Source organism: Hippoglossus stenolepis, chromosome 13 (assembly GCF_022539355.2).
Source record: "Hippoglossus stenolepis isolate QCI-W04-F060 chromosome 13, HSTE1.2, whole genome shotgun sequence".
Classification (NCBI taxonomy): Eukaryota; Metazoa; Chordata; class Actinopteri; order Pleuronectiformes; family Pleuronectidae; genus Hippoglossus; species Hippoglossus stenolepis.
Window position 1 is genome coordinate 21,488,178 of NC_061495.1, and position 15,691 is coordinate 21,503,868.

Sequence of the window (15,691 nt, forward strand, 5' to 3'; positions counted from 1 at the left end):
GCACGAGGGTGGTTAGATCAGATCCTGCGTACGGGGGGGAAATACCACAGAGCCTTTTGGTGCAGGTCGAGAAAGTTGTTCTTCACGTTTTCGCTGACTGATAAGCTTCAACGCAGATTTCTCAGATGCAGATGGTGAAACAACATTTTTTCCAAGTGGAGTGATTACATAGGTAATTTTATGTTTTCTTGTTAGTGATCATTTGTACTCGTCTTTTGTTAAAGCCTCCACAGGAATAGTAACAATATTTGAGCTTGTTGGTATAGTATCAAAAAAGATTTTGTGGACATCAACACAATCTAGATTTTGCCTGGGACCCCCAATTTTCCTTTACACACACCTGCCCTAAACACAGACACAACCCAGCATCAGGTCAGGCTACAGACAAGCCAGCTCCGACATGGGAACTTAACTGAATTTCACATTGTAATCCCGTCCACTACTGAAAAAACACATCACTTTCCTGTAACGCAGTTCTGTATCGGCCCCGTTTCATCTGCCGCTGTGACGTGTTTGAAACGCCAGCTCGTCTCCTGCAACCTGTGAAATCAGACACACTTCACATCACATTTAGACAACATTCATCTGCAAAAGCTGTTTTCTTTGTTGTTCCAGCCAGTAAGAGATCACAGGGCCAGATAGAGTTGAGAAGAATAAAGCCGAGGGCTCTAAGAGCTTACATACTAAAAACCGTCCAGTGGACCCCCCGTTAGCCTCTGTCCCCCCCACCTCATCTCCTCCTCTTCACCCTGTGTCACCCCCTAAATTTAGTGTGGGTATTTTGGGGCAACCGCTGTGACCTCTTCTTTGTCCCCCGCGACCTCCTCTCTCTCTCTCTGCTGGCATTTTCAGCTCAGTTTGTCTTAGTCCGTGACGGTGCGGTGGTGATCCGTCCGGGCGCAGCCTTCTCACTGTGAGACGCAAACGTTCTGATAAGCCGTGAACAATATCTTCACACGTAAATGATCCCGTCTGGAAACAGGATGGATAAAGCCGGCAAACACACACACACACACACTCACATTTGTGTCTGAACAAATGCTGCACCTCGCCAGCCCTCATCCCTAAAGATATTCCCCTAACAGGCTTTTCTTTTGGAACTGGACTTAGTGGCTAAACTACAGGTATTTAATAAATGTTAATTTATTAAACAAGAGATTGTCCTGTTGTTCAGTCTGAAACAAATGTGTGGATCTAAATGGCTTTGAAGCCTCAGCATACACTTTATGGGGAGTGATAGAATCCGTGCTAAAACATTAGCATGCAGTTGTTAGTAAGCACTTTCACGCTAAGCTACACGTTGTCATACATTGCATGGATGCTAGTTTCTATTGAGTTCTTGTTCACAAATGACTCATTTACGGTCATAATCAAAATCACGGTCATCAATTCTGACATTTGCTGCTCTTATAATTTTCCCTTTTTCGATTTGCCGTTAACGCCCCCTGGGCCAGAGGGTGTTATTACTTTTACGTTTTCTCAATTAGAATTATTTTAGACGCACTGTCCTCCCTTAGAAACATCAACATTCGTTAATGGTAATTACTGTAAACAGCCGTCATAAAGCCGGTCTGACGTAAGGTCGTAATATTGTAAAGACACTGCTTTGCTGTCTACCAAAATTCGTATCCATATTTACAGACAAAAATACACTTCAGGGAAATTAGACTTTTTGGAACTGATCTTGAGTTTCCTTATTTTCCTGCAGGTGCTTTCAACGTTGAGTTGGCAAGTGATTCAGACGACCGCAGACGTCAAACCGAAAACACGTTGAAGGAAGCCAGGAAGAGATGTGGGACGACTGAGACGAGTGGGTGAGATGACACTGGATTAAAAGAAATAAAATGCATTATTTATTATAATTCTGCAGGTAGCCAATCTTTAAAAGTAAAAACTCCTTTTGTGGCAATTTGCTGTTGTTGTGTAAAAACGTTTTAATTCTGGTGATTTCACGTGGAATATTTATGAGGTCATTATTACTCTTGGAATATTAAACTCGTAAATGCACGGTGGTTGCTTTACTTTCTGCACATGTATATTTATCATATTAGAAATGTGACAGTGATGAAAACTCATTTATCATGTACTGCTCTTCTGGAAACCTTCTCACTGGGTGTGTGTGTGTGTGTGTGTGTGTGTGTGTGTGTGTGTGTGTGTGTGTGTGTGTGTGTGTGTGTGTGTGTGTTGTACTGCCATGTTTCTTTGTATAAGTACACGCATGTACAGTTATTTCACACCATTTGTACACTTTTATAAGGGTACAATATGTGTGTGCATGCATGTGTGCGTGCTTCTGGATGTGCACATATGTGTGTGCTGTGTGTGTGTGTGTGTGTGTGTGTGTGTGTGTGTGTGTGTGTGTGTGTGTGTGTGTGTGTGTGTGTGTGAGCAGGCTGGGTCTGTTTGGCCAGCTGTTTGGAGGGAAAGCCTGATCCCATGTGACTTTGTGTTTCTACAGCTGCTCTCGGATCAGAACAACCAGCTCTCTCTAACCCAAACCCTGTTTACTCTGCTTTTTCTGCTTTTCTTTTTCAGGATTATTATTGTTCGTAACAGTAGTAGTAGTAGTAACATGACTGGTGCAGGGAATTAAACCTTTAAGAAGATCTGGGAGCGTAGACTTTAAATTGAAAATGTTGAAGTCATCTGTAGCTGATGTATAAAACTCTTCCCTGAGGAGGTAAAACATAGATTTGAGTTCACCATTGCATTCCATGTTAATTTATTCCTGATTTATCAACCTGAAAGACTAACAAGCCAATTTACTCTGACACAAGAGAATGAATGAATGAATGAATGAATTGCTGCTTCAGCCTCGTAACGAACGACATGTTAAAGGGAAAAATCTTTGGAGTTTATGACAAAAGTAAGGAAGGAAAAGTAGGTAAGGAAATTACTTTATTGAGATATTTTAGTAAATAATGGGAGCATGCAAGCAACAGGACAAAAAAAATATATTCCTCAAAATTGCTTTAGATTATTACTTTGCTGTTTTACAGCTGTATATAATAACTGTTATATAACTTGTATCTTATACTATCATCTTTTCCCAACTTTTTCCAAGTGTCTGTGGTCACAATTTGCTTCACCTTACATGTTTTTACAGTATTTTTTCATATTATACATTTCCTTGGCTAAATTCATCATTTTCAGAAATGTGAAAAGAAAAATCTTTTCATAGATTTCTGTCAACAGACGTTGCATTAGATGCTGGTTTTCTGTCTACCAAATTAAATGTATTTATAATTTATACATGAAATAAAATTAATAAATATCACAGTGAGTTGTGCACATCGCCTAAGATGCATGTTTCATTTCAGATAAGTGTGTAATACTTCGCAGGTGACAAACATCCTGAATGTTGTTTACCGTCGTCTTGGAGGTGACAGAGCTGCACGAACTGAAGACCAGAACATGGATTCTCCAGAGGAGAGACCGTGGATCAGCGAGGTGGTGAAACCTGTCGGCTTCACACTCACGTCTGTTACACCCACCCACACACACACACACACACACACACACACTGAAGTTAACATAGATGCACAGCTCTACACACACATGCACTAACACATACAGAACACTGGCAGGTTGTACACACGTTCTCATACTGCATATAAGCACACACATTCCTGTACACACATGCACACACAAAGCCTGTTGTAATGAGAACATTATCATACATCAGACATGTCTCATGCCATCCACGCCATGTATTTATAGTACGAGTAAAGACTTTGATCTATGTGTGTGTGTGTGTGTGTGTGTGTGTGTGTGTGTGTGTGTGTGTGTGTGTGTGTGTGTGTGTGTGTGTGTGGTGTGTATGTGTGTGTGTGTGCTTGCATGCATGTGCGTGTGTGTGTGCACCAATTAAAATGACAGGAGAGCGATGACTGTCAACAACCAGGTGCTGGACGTTAGGTGGAATCTGACGCGTGACCGTGACAAACCTGGACACTTGTCTTTCAAGGTACGTGACAGCGAGACGGACGATTCTCCGATCACACCAGGTCCAGGTTGAACTGGAAAGAGGCTGTGAAGTCAAGACAGACACTGAACATTCTATTCAAAAATGATTTCCAATAAATAGAATACGTGTATTTGTATTTAATTTGCATTGTGTATATAATATACATCAACATTGATGTCAGATTATATGAATAACCATTAAATAGGTGATATTCAATGTTTAGTGAGTTATTCTCTAATTCTCCTTTTTAATTTTATTAAACTTCTCAAACCATCATCACCATTCATTTTCATGCAATAATCTAAATAAAATAATTCCATTCACGAATATTGTCAAAGATGACAATTTACATTCAAAGAAATAGAAAATGTAAACATCTTTTTTTGCAAAGAACAAATTGTTTATTATATTATTTATCAGGAATGGTGCAAATCTGATCAAGAAATTAAAACAAATTGAACAATCTGTTCGCTGGAGTTTTTTAAAATCCAAACAAATGCATGGTGTAATATATGTATGTAATGTATATGTCATATAAATGACTTAACAACATGAAGCTTAATTTAGAACATTAAATAAAAGTAGAAAAACAATTCTTCAGTGTTTTTTCTTTGGAATGAACATGCAGTACTTAAATGTATTTTATAGTTCACATTAAATCATCTGAATAAATATATTATTTGAATCATTGCAATTTTATATATCTATTATCTATATAGTAAGAAAAACGAGGTAATTAATATGTAAGATATTTGGTGACGTTTATAAACAGGTCATTTGTCCTGCAGAGAGACGGACAGACAGAGTCCTCGACATTTCCAGTAATCCCTCGTCTGTTCCCGGCTCTTGTTTACAGATGTCTCTGTCTTTGCTGCTCAAAGTTCACTGATGTTTAAAAGTGTCCGAACGGCATTTTCAGAGCTTTCAACTGCCGATGAGGATTCAGCTCAGCTGGTCGCACATGTCTGTCAGCACCGCTATTATCATCCTGCGTGAGTGTGTGCACGCGCGCGTGTGTGTATGTGTGTGTGTGTGTGTGTGTGTGTGTGCGTGCGTGTGAGAGTGTGTGTGTGACTGGGTGGGGGGACCCTGAGCCTCTGACCTTGAAACTAACCCTGAACATTATACTCAACACCTTCCCACATGCACACACACACACACACACACACACACACACACACACACACACACACACACACACACACACACACACACACACACACACACACACACACACACTCACGATATTCTCAGCCAGAGGCAATTGACCCTTTTACTGTTTTTACATCGAGAACACGTGTTCAGAACGTTGCGTTCAGCGCAGTTTGAAAACTTGTTCTATAAATCAACAAACCTGCAGGGAAGCCAGATCAGGTTTAGCTTCAGTATATTTTGTAAGAACGTGGTTTGTGGAGTTTTTCAGGTCAAAATTCAAATTTGAAAGTTCACCTCTTTGTCAGGATCCTCATAGATTGTATCTGGAGGATTAAAGAGGATGACGATGACGCATCTCTCTCTCTACCTCCTCCCACTGTCCAGAGATGAAGCCATAATATCCCAGATACGAACGCTGCCATCTAACATAGATTACGTCATGTTGAGTCTGTGCAGTAGCAGTCGGGGGGCGGGAGCCGTGGTATTGAGGTCGCACTGACAACCAATCGTTAGTCAGTTTCAGCTGTCAATCATGATTCTTCGACCTGTTTTTATATCATCAAATAACTTATTAAATCCAAACAAATCTGAAGCATGAACTCTTGAACAAACATCTGTTTGACAAGAACTACCTGTAATGACAGAAACCTTGACTTTAGTTTGGTGCATTGCCCATCTGCGAACATGGAGGAGACTGGGTTTATTATATTTATTTCAATTTGTTATTGCACAGTTAGGAAAGTTAATAGAGAATATTCAGGATATATTAAATACAAGAATCAAGTTAAAGGATTTCCAGCTGCATGTAAGGGCTCAGAGAGAAGACTGAGAACTTCAATATTTGGCTTAAAACATGATTTAGTCAAATCTGAACGCCACCATCATCATTATGTTGCCATTGACTACAATTCAGTGTGCACGATTAAGTCCTGTAATAGAAGACACAAAAAAATGTAAAGCACGATAATAAAACTCACAGATGCAGATGTTGCAGGTGGTCTTTCCCATTTCTTTAGAAGGCTCTCCTTTCATAATATTCTGTTAATAAGCAGAAGGTGATACGATTCATATTCCTCCGTTACGCCAGCTTTCTTTACTTCCTGAAACTTTGAAATGAATGATGCTGTCCTCATGTTCCAGAGCTGTTCAGAATATTTTTATTTGTGTGTGTTTCCCCCCGAGGGAGAAGTGTCGGAGCTGAAGTGGCGCGGTGCTAAAGTGAAGAGGCTCAGTGGCCATGACAATGTGCTAATGCTACAATGGGTCTCTAACGAGTGAGAGCCAGCGCTAATTTCCCTGTTTGACAAAAGGACTCTGTGATCCTTGGCAGTTAGCGGTTTGCGACACTAGCAGGTGTGTGTATGTTTGTGTGTGTGTGTGTGTGTGTGTGTGTTGTGTGTGATTGAGTGTGTGTGGGAGAACAAGACCTGAACTGAAACATATTACACTCCAGCTCAAAATGATACAAGTAGGAATCTGATGCTGTGTGTGTGTTTGTTCATATGTAAACTTGCATGTTATAATAAACACATCAGTGCACTTCCCTGATTTCTTATATCTGAGTCATGACCGTGTGCGTGTGTGTGTTTTCACGTGCACATAATTGATAGCTAAGGTCATGGGGTCGCCAGCGGCCTGCTGGGGGTTACTGGTCCAGGTCTCAGAGTGGACAGGTTGAGCGACAGATCATTTATATCTCCCAGCATGCTCTGTGTGCTCATGCCACACCAAGCGCCACTGTGGCCATCGGCTCACAGCAAAAAGCCCTGATGAAGACGGGCTGTCAGCGTCAACCTGTCACACAGGACACCCACAGCAGAAAAACATTGATTATGGAGAAGCAGAGAGAAAGCAGAAGAGCATCCAGAATAACCAGCAAATAAATCACATGAATACTTTACGTACAATAATGCTAATTATCTAAAGTCAGGTTCTACAACAAAATCAGACTCAACTGTATGAGTGTTGTTTTCGAAAGAAGAGTATTAGGGCCAATCATAAGAAATAGAATTACATTAAATTAGAATTCAGTAAAAATGTCAAGAATTAAGTCGAACAAAATCAAAGGACACTTTTTTTTTTTGCATATGAGGAATAAAGTCAAATTAAAAAAACTTGATGGTATTTTGAACTATCAACGCTAATGACTGAATGAATAGATGAATTGTTGAATCACTTTTAGAAATCAGTTTTATTTCTCTCTTTTAGCCAAACAGACCGTTTGTAACCAGTGTTAGAAAAGAAAACTGCGCCCTACAAGCTCGGAGGAGTTGGTGGCATTTGTGCAAGCTGAAGAAGCTGCTAATGGACAAATGCAAGGATATAGATGGTTAAATCACACACTCCCATAGCTTCCAGTCATTCCTCAAACTGAATGTAATGGACCATGAGGAGTTTACTTTACTCATGATATGCAAAATGGTTTTGACCTTATTTTTGAAATGCAAATGTCTGGCACTCAAAACATTTGTCTTTGTGAAGGGCTGGATGATAAAAACTTATTATCGCAATATGAGTTTCATCAATATCCGTATAACAAAGTTAAGTATGTATATGACACGAATGCCTTGTGCAAACACAGTGCGAAGGTTTAAGACTTTAAGGTTTAGCCCTATCAACCACTGTTCCACAATATTTAACTCATTTAAAAGAGTTCAAATTCTATTCGGTAATGTTGCTGTACATAATAAATGTTAATTTATCCATGAATTTGGAAAGTAAACTCCAGTACAACAGAAAAATGAAACCAATGATTGGTGTTATGTATGATATATTTAATATAATGTGTTATAATAATGTTTCTTTTTCATGAATGTTATTCAGGGATTCTTTTCACATAAAAACAGTGTGGTAAAGGCAGGAATAGAAAAAGGGAGAAACATATGCTTGAAATATAGGGTGAGACGCTGGGGGACTCAGAGGTTGGTTGGGAATTAGAAGGATGTTTGCGTCGCACTCATATTCCTGCTCCACTTCCCACAGAGGAACGCCGCGCTAAAAACGTACACAGCCATAATGCTGCAAGGAACATGGGATAAAAGTGTTGACCAGATACCACATGTGAGAAGAGGAGACATCGCTATGTGTGGAGATGAAGAGGAGACGGAGGAGGCGCTAGGCTGGTGATGAACGATGGGAGCACAGGGGAAGGAGACGAAAGAGGAAGAGCCAGAGAGACGGGAAGGAGGACGGTGACAACTCTGACAGCTTCAGGCCAGGTCTGCTCCTCCAACCTCCAGGATAAATTTAAATCTGAGGAGTGGGAGTGCTGCCCTAGACCTGTCACTGTGATAGTGTGTGTGTGTGCGTGTGTGTTGTGCGTGTGCGTGCGTGTGCGTGTGTGTGTGCGTGTGTGTGTGCGTGTGTGTGTGTGTGTGTGTGTGTGTGTGTGTGTGTGTGTGTGTGTGTACGCATAAGACAGTATTTCTCTATATCAAAGCCCATAAACTCTGTAATCTGAGAAGATTATATTTATTCACATAAACACAAACCCACAGGATAAAACTCATGTTTCTCCTTCCTCCCTTTATTAACCTTGTCTGGGTTCACAGATCTGTCAGGGCTGGGAATTAAAGAAAAGAAAGTAAGTGTTCATTTCGTTCTACTTCCCTCTTTCTTTCTACCATAACTTCCTCATACGATCACTTGAATTGTGGAACTTGAGGTGTTGCATTTCTAAAGGTGACTTATTAAAACAATTCCTGAGTATTATATGACACATATACGAGGCGGGGCTGCTGTGGCTCGGGTGGTAGAGCGGGTGGTCCACTAACCAGAAGGTTGGTGGTTCCTGCTCCTCTAGTCCACAGGCCGAAGTGTATGTCACTGCCCGTATACCTCCATGCATCCTTCACTTCTGCAAGGTTCTAAAGTAATATATCCACTACAGCGTGACATGTAGACAGCGGAGGAGATTGCTTTAATATTTAGAAAGAGACAAATGTGTCCGTGCACGTGCCCGACATTTGGTGCAGGCATGATTGTCATAACGGCAACAATCCCGGTTTCATGCTTGGGACACACAAAGCCGGCTAACGTGCCATGCTAGCCATCAATACAAAGCTAAAGAGAAGTACACAGCTTCACATTAATGTGATGTGATTGGCTAGCGCCTGCACTTGGATTTGCTGGTGCTTCCAATACCGCGTGAAAACCAGAATGCAATTTGTCAATGCATGACGTCGCCCTATTTAAAATGAATGAGCAGCAATTCGGATGATGCGTCCAATGCATGCAAGTTAGACCAGGAGAGAAAGGAGAACTCAGGCAGCAGCTGATGTCTCATGCAGAAGATTTTAATGTAGAAGGTGAAACAATATACAAACGCTAACAGAGTAACATGAGCAATTGTCACCCCCAAGTCTGAAGATGTCTCCCACAGTATCCCCATATATCTTCCTCTACTTGTGTCACCCATTCCAACAGCACATCCATGAATGGCTACAATTGCTGTCACTCTCTATGTTACATGTAGGTGTTCACATCCTATTGGATAGTTAAGCCTAAAGTATAGGCATAACTAAATCACATTGTGTCCTTACGTCTTGCCACTGGTGAAATACGCAAAAGAGTTAAAGTTGGTGAGAGTTGAAGTTGGTGTCTCTCTGTCTGGTGCATCTGAGTTAGATATGAAAGTCCCTAAATGTAGACACTACAATGCATTAATATTTAGTGGCATATACAGTAATGTGTGAGGATGGTCAAAAATTCCTCAACAGTTTCACCTACAATACTACAGTTTGCATCAAGGGAACTTGATGAGTAAAACATCTGGATGTGAGACTGTATCGACACTCCCTACGAGATCGCAACGTTTGACTTGATATACACTTCCTGCACTTCTTCATCTCTGTAAGATCCAGCAGGGATCTTGAGTCTGCCCTCCACACCCCCCTCTGCTGTCTGCATCCTCGGTCACACATAAATCACTTGGTGTACACAGACACCCTGTGGTGGCCGGCTGGCATGAGTGTCCGTCTATCAGCCCCTGTGTCTGTTCTCCGGTTGTCTGTTTGCATTTCTCCCTTTCTGCCTCCTCTCACTCTCACACTCTCACTCTGCTTTTTTAACTCCTGCTCTCATGTGCACGAATGCTAAGTGGGTGTTTGAGTGGCTTTAAGAATTAGGAAGAGTGATGAGCGTCTCCGGAGGACTCGTGAGACTTCAGACTGAATTGCGCACCTGCCTGCCATTCTCAGAGATCAGTCTTGATCAGAGGAAAAAAAAAATACAGGGAGAGATTTCAACATTTGCTTCATCGGTTCTCAACCATTTGCTATATGGTTCTTCGCATGTGTTCAGCGCTAACGCCATCTGTTCTGGCACGTTATTTTTATCACAGTCCCCAAATAAGCCTCGAGCGTGCTGAGATGGTAACAGATGAGGGGAGAGAGGGTAAAGATTTAACTTGGCATTGGACAGGACAAGCTGATGAAGCGGGACACTTCATACCTCTGGGGACGGATCATAGATTTCCCTGCATCAAGTTATGCTCCTTCTTGTTTCTCAGATTAGTGCCTCCAGTTGCTTTAGTGCCCACGCTTCAAAAAGGGACTTTTATTCATATAGTGCTTTTCTAGTCATAACACTCAAGTGCTTTAAGTCACATTCACCCGTTCACACACACATATAGTGCTTCTATACGCAGCATTTTTTCTTTCACCGAAATTGGCATTGAGCATCTTGCCAAGGACAGTTGGGAATGCAGAACGGAGGAGCCAGGGATCAAACCGCAGACCTTCTTGTTAGGGAACAACCTTTTCTAACTGCTGAGCCCGCGCCATATATCTCAATGCAGCGTGTGAAAAAGAAATACATATTATTTGTGAAATAAGGACGGATGCCATAAAGAAGTGTATGGATTGATTTTTATGAAGTTTGTTGACGCACAAAGTCATCCAGCACCTCGCTGCTGATGTCTGTGGTGTAGAGGAGGCTTGAGCTGTTGATTATCTGCAGATTAACAGAACCGCAACATGACGTCACAAAGGTTCTCTGCATGATAATGACACATGTGTTTATTGTGTAATTTTCATGTAATTGTTTAGTTTGATACCAAACTTCCATCACCAGCTTCCTTCTGTTGTTAAATTGCTTGATCGATGTAACCAGGCACCACCGCTGTGAGCAAATTGATTTGTACGTATCCTAAAAGGAATTGTCTCATTTTCACACTGCTATCACATGACTCACTGTGATCTGCCAGTGCCGTGTAACGGCTGGTGTGGATTTGAGATTAAGGCCCCAGCTGTCCCACACAACCTCCCCATGCCTCCATATTTGTGTTTCTCGCAGAACGGGATAACCTTTCCGTCCCTTGAGGGCCAAGACAGAAAAGCTGGGACCATCTGACACCGGATCACCCCGGAGGAATTCGCGGAATGGCGCTGTCCGTCCGTCGTGCCCACCCCACAGGGGAGGTGTCATCTCTGAATTGTGTTTATTTGTTGGCACCCTGTCGTGAAAACCTTCCCATCAACTGCGAGTTAATCTTGTCAGTAAATGACCACACAATTTTTGTTTTCATGGTCTTTTTCTCAAACAATAACCCCAAACATTTGATCTGTTTATAAACTGCTCTTTGCTTCTTCACTCCTCATCATCCTGTTCATTCTGTTCATCGACAATTCACTCCACTCGTCTTCTTCCCTGCTGCTGTGCATGCAGACTGCCCCGTCCTGAATACACAGACATAAACACGTGGCCTGGACTTGAGTTTTGGTGACATGCGGCGGTGGGAATGGATGGCACTAAAAAGGCTCCGGTGATGAAAAACCTTCTAGTCGTCCAGGGAAGGCATCTTCTGTTTCATACCAGGCAAAATTTATGAGCCCAGCTCTCAGCATCTCTGCTCTCCTAGTGAGATGGACGGAGATATTCAGAGAAAGACGTGTGGAAAGAGAGAGGGCAATGGAGTGAGTGCAGGAGATTGAGGTGTAGAGAAGCAGTAATCGGTGGACAGATACAGAGTAAATGGCTGAATGGAAATTAGAAAGGTGATTAATACAATCGGTAGGACCTCAAACTCAGGTCCTCAGGATTTCTGCTAATGCTTCCTTATTAACGTTTACTAATTCACCATATCAATGCTGAGCAGATAGAACTGGTCATCTGATAGGGTTGGCAGCTCCTGCTGACGACGTCAAAGTGTCCTTGAGCGAGACACCGAACCCCAAACGCTCCTGTGTCTGATATGCAGGTATGTGTCTGTGAATGAGAGCTAAATTAAAACGTGCTTTGGATGGTACAAACAGTAAAACAGAGCATAGCAGACCATAAAAACATATTAGGAACCAGATACAAAAGAAATTGTCAAATGTAGGGTCAGCTTTACCACTGATGTTCTCGAAAAGAAATCTAGTCCAAATTGCTACATGCATCATAAAATGGTTAAAATCATTTGCAACTACTTAGCTCTAATACACAAAAACAGCCTTCTTTAATTGACCTGAAGGTGGTGATGTTGTCTACGTTTGTTAGTCGAAAAATGTTACTGATGTACCTCTGTTTACCTGGCACAGGTTTTCATTATGACCAAACAGCTCCTCCTTGTGGTGAGTCTACAGTTTGCAAGACAGGACTGAATTAAGAGCTGCTGAGTTACAAGACAGTTTCACGAGGTGATTTGCAGCCGGTGGAAAATGTTGCATGTTGGTGGTTGGACAACGGCATGGATGTCAGTCAGGTTATCTATATTTTGCATTGATCTTAATATACATTATACCTGTTATTGTTACTCATTCAAACATTTATGACAATCTTCAAGCAATAAAAAATCCCCAAAATGAAAAAGTCAGTAAATTGAATTAACCTCTACTTAATGCTTGAGCTCATCCCCTCACACAGTATTTAGTGGGAACGCCGTTTGCCTAAATCTGTCACACAACTGCCTCCACACGAGAGATGGATTTACTCAAAGTCGAGACAAATTACCCCTAACATCCATCACCAAGTAAATAAACTTGGTGATGAGATCAATATTTTGCAGGGAAGCTTTCTGGAAAGTTGGATGTCCTGACAGAGTCGAGCCACATGGAAACAGTGTCGCTCGAGCAAGCGGCTGAGGCTGATCCAAGACATGTGACCAAATTTAGTTTTGTGCCGGAGGTGGATGAGGGGGCTGAAAAAAGAGCTCCACCGGCAAAACATGAGAGCGTTATCAGTCAAATCGAACACAACCCAACTCCTGGCTTCATTACGTCAAACAGAAACCCACTCCGGCAGATGAGGGTTCACGTGTTAAAGGGTCACTCTTATACTAATTAAAATCCCAAATGCCAAATGTCAGCCAAGGCCCCGGGTCACTTCAGTTCCTACGCTGATATCTCAGCCTGTTGACTCTTATCCTGCCACCTGAGTGTCAACAGGAAAATCCAAGTCTATGAAGATAATCGGACGAGTTCAGACGGCAAAAATAACAAAGACAATGATCATGGTCATAAATCGTGCCGCGGACACATCAAGCTGTCCACGCACTCTCCATTTGAGTGTCAGCTGGTTTGGGAATGAAAACACTTAACCCCAGCATGGCTTCAAAGGTCATAACTCACAGCTCTCCTCTCTGACCTGAGTTACCGCGTCTCGTTAGGACTGGACATCCGCGTCTCTCACCTTCCGACGCTCCTGTCCCTTCCCTGCCTTGCTGTCCCATCTGCGCAACCCGCACACGTATCCGTTCCCGGTATCTCTGGGGTGCCGAACAAGATACTCTTACCCAACCAAACAAAAATGTGCCACAAGTGTGCAGTGAGAGGAAGTGAAAGCAGCGGTGGTGTCACACACACTTTATTTTTACAATCCGGACACACGACGCTCTCATGCGATACGGGTGGTTAATCTCCACGGGAGTAAATTTATATTCTATTCAAGCGGGGAATGAGGCAGCGTCAGTACGAGGCCCCCCCACCGGTCGATGGCACTCTGCCCGGGAGACCCCCACCACCTCTACCACCAGCGGATAGTGGTCCTTAACCCTCTCAACACCCCCACGCCGCCAGAATTCAGAAGCAGCCTCATCCCGAATCGTTTCATTTCCAGGGCTCTGATTTATCTGAGGCTAAACATAACCCTCAACACAGCAGTTACATCGTCGGCTCTTTTTTGCTTTTTCAGCTAAGGCCGGGGATGAAATACTCAGGGCTTGAATCAACATCGACTTTCAGTGGACTTTAAACATTAGTGTGATGAATGACGGATTTATACGGCTTCATAGATTTTTCTTTCCCTTTTTCTGACACGGTAATTTGGGGGGAATAAAATAAAATGTGCTGCCAAGGCGATGTAATCGAACCGTGGGAGTCGCTCTGCGCAAGGAGAAAAATGTATCGCCCATTTCACAGCATGTTAGCCAGATAAAATGTTACTTGAGAAGTTAAAACCCCCGCCGTAGGTGTTTAAAGTAAAGGGGATACTGAGAATGAAAGACTTTGACAGATAGAAATGGAGGTAAAGAGCAAAGGCCTTTCTATCTAATGATCTCCCCCACATGCAGCTTATCTCATCTCTGCTGCAGCTGAAGCCCTCTCCTCTCTTTTCCTGATAATGATAACACAAGTGTGGAATTTTTCAAAGAGATTTCTGATCTCTTTTTCTATCTCTCCCTGACATCCGATCGCGTCCACAGCCGCGACCTCTGGAGACGAGGCCTGCTCGTGTTTAAACAGCCCAAAAAACTAAAAAAAGGGGGTTATCGGCTCAGCAGAGATCTGTCACTGTGGAGGAGGATGGGGAGGAAAGGAGCAATGAGACTGTAAACGAACAGGAGGAAGAAGGAGGGATAGAGTGACAAAAAAAGGAGGAGAGGTGGTGAAAAAGACAGGAAGCAATGCAGGAAGAGGAGGTGGAAATACACGGGTGTGAAAGGATGAAAGGGCAGCCAACACTTTTTTTCTTTTAAGTTATGAAATTCAAATATTGTTTCTCACTCGGAGGAGCTGAATTTCCGAGGACCAACTTGAAATGTGAGGAGCCTGTCATCAACCTGACAATTTTCTCTTTTACTTCTGTTCATGCAAAAGGTTTTAGCTGTTGAATCAAATGTTTATTGTACCATTAAAATGTTCAAATTGGTCCTGTCGATTATCCACAGGTAGAAGATTGAGGCTGCTTGGCTGAACAGAATCTTTAAATACCAACAGGTGATCCATGGAGGTCAGACAGGAGGCAGACGAAGGCTGGACGTAGCAGAGAGGGAACAGGAGCAGGTTGGTGAATCTGGAGCACAGGAAACAGGAATTAACACAAGGCACACAGGCATAATGTAAATGAAAGAACAAACTGGTAAAGACTAGAGTGAAAAGCCAGGGCTAAAGTGTTATCAGATTCATGATGGTGTTCAGGAGAATTGACCGGTGCAGGTGACTGAAGGATATTATACAACATATATTATACAACAGGAACTTGGAAAAATATAAGAACATATAGGGATTTGGGGATAAAGTCTATGGAGCTCTGGTCTATGGTCATCGGAATATGATCAACACTTTTCAAATGTAAAAACAATGATTACTAGAATTAAAATGAAAAATTCACCACACTGCCCTATTTAATGCCCTTATCCCTTTACAATCT

General features: G+C 42.2%; 1 long non-coding RNA gene across 2 annotated transcripts; it reads right to left on the reverse strand.

Annotated features, from left to right (window-relative positions):
- Positions 1–9,714: 9,714 nt before the first annotated feature.
- Positions 9,715–13,765, reverse strand: LOC118120571. 2 transcript variants are annotated; one of them, XR_004698227.2, is made up of 3 exons: positions 13,688–13,765; positions 12,624–12,681; positions 9,715–12,328 (listed from the first exon to the last, which is right to left on the reverse strand). It is a non-coding gene; the product is annotated as an uncharacterized LOC118120571 (long non-coding RNA). The 2 variants fall into 2 exon arrangements; XR_004698226.2 differs by having other exon boundaries at positions 13,672–13,764.
- Positions 13,766–15,691: the final 1,926 nt, after the last annotated feature.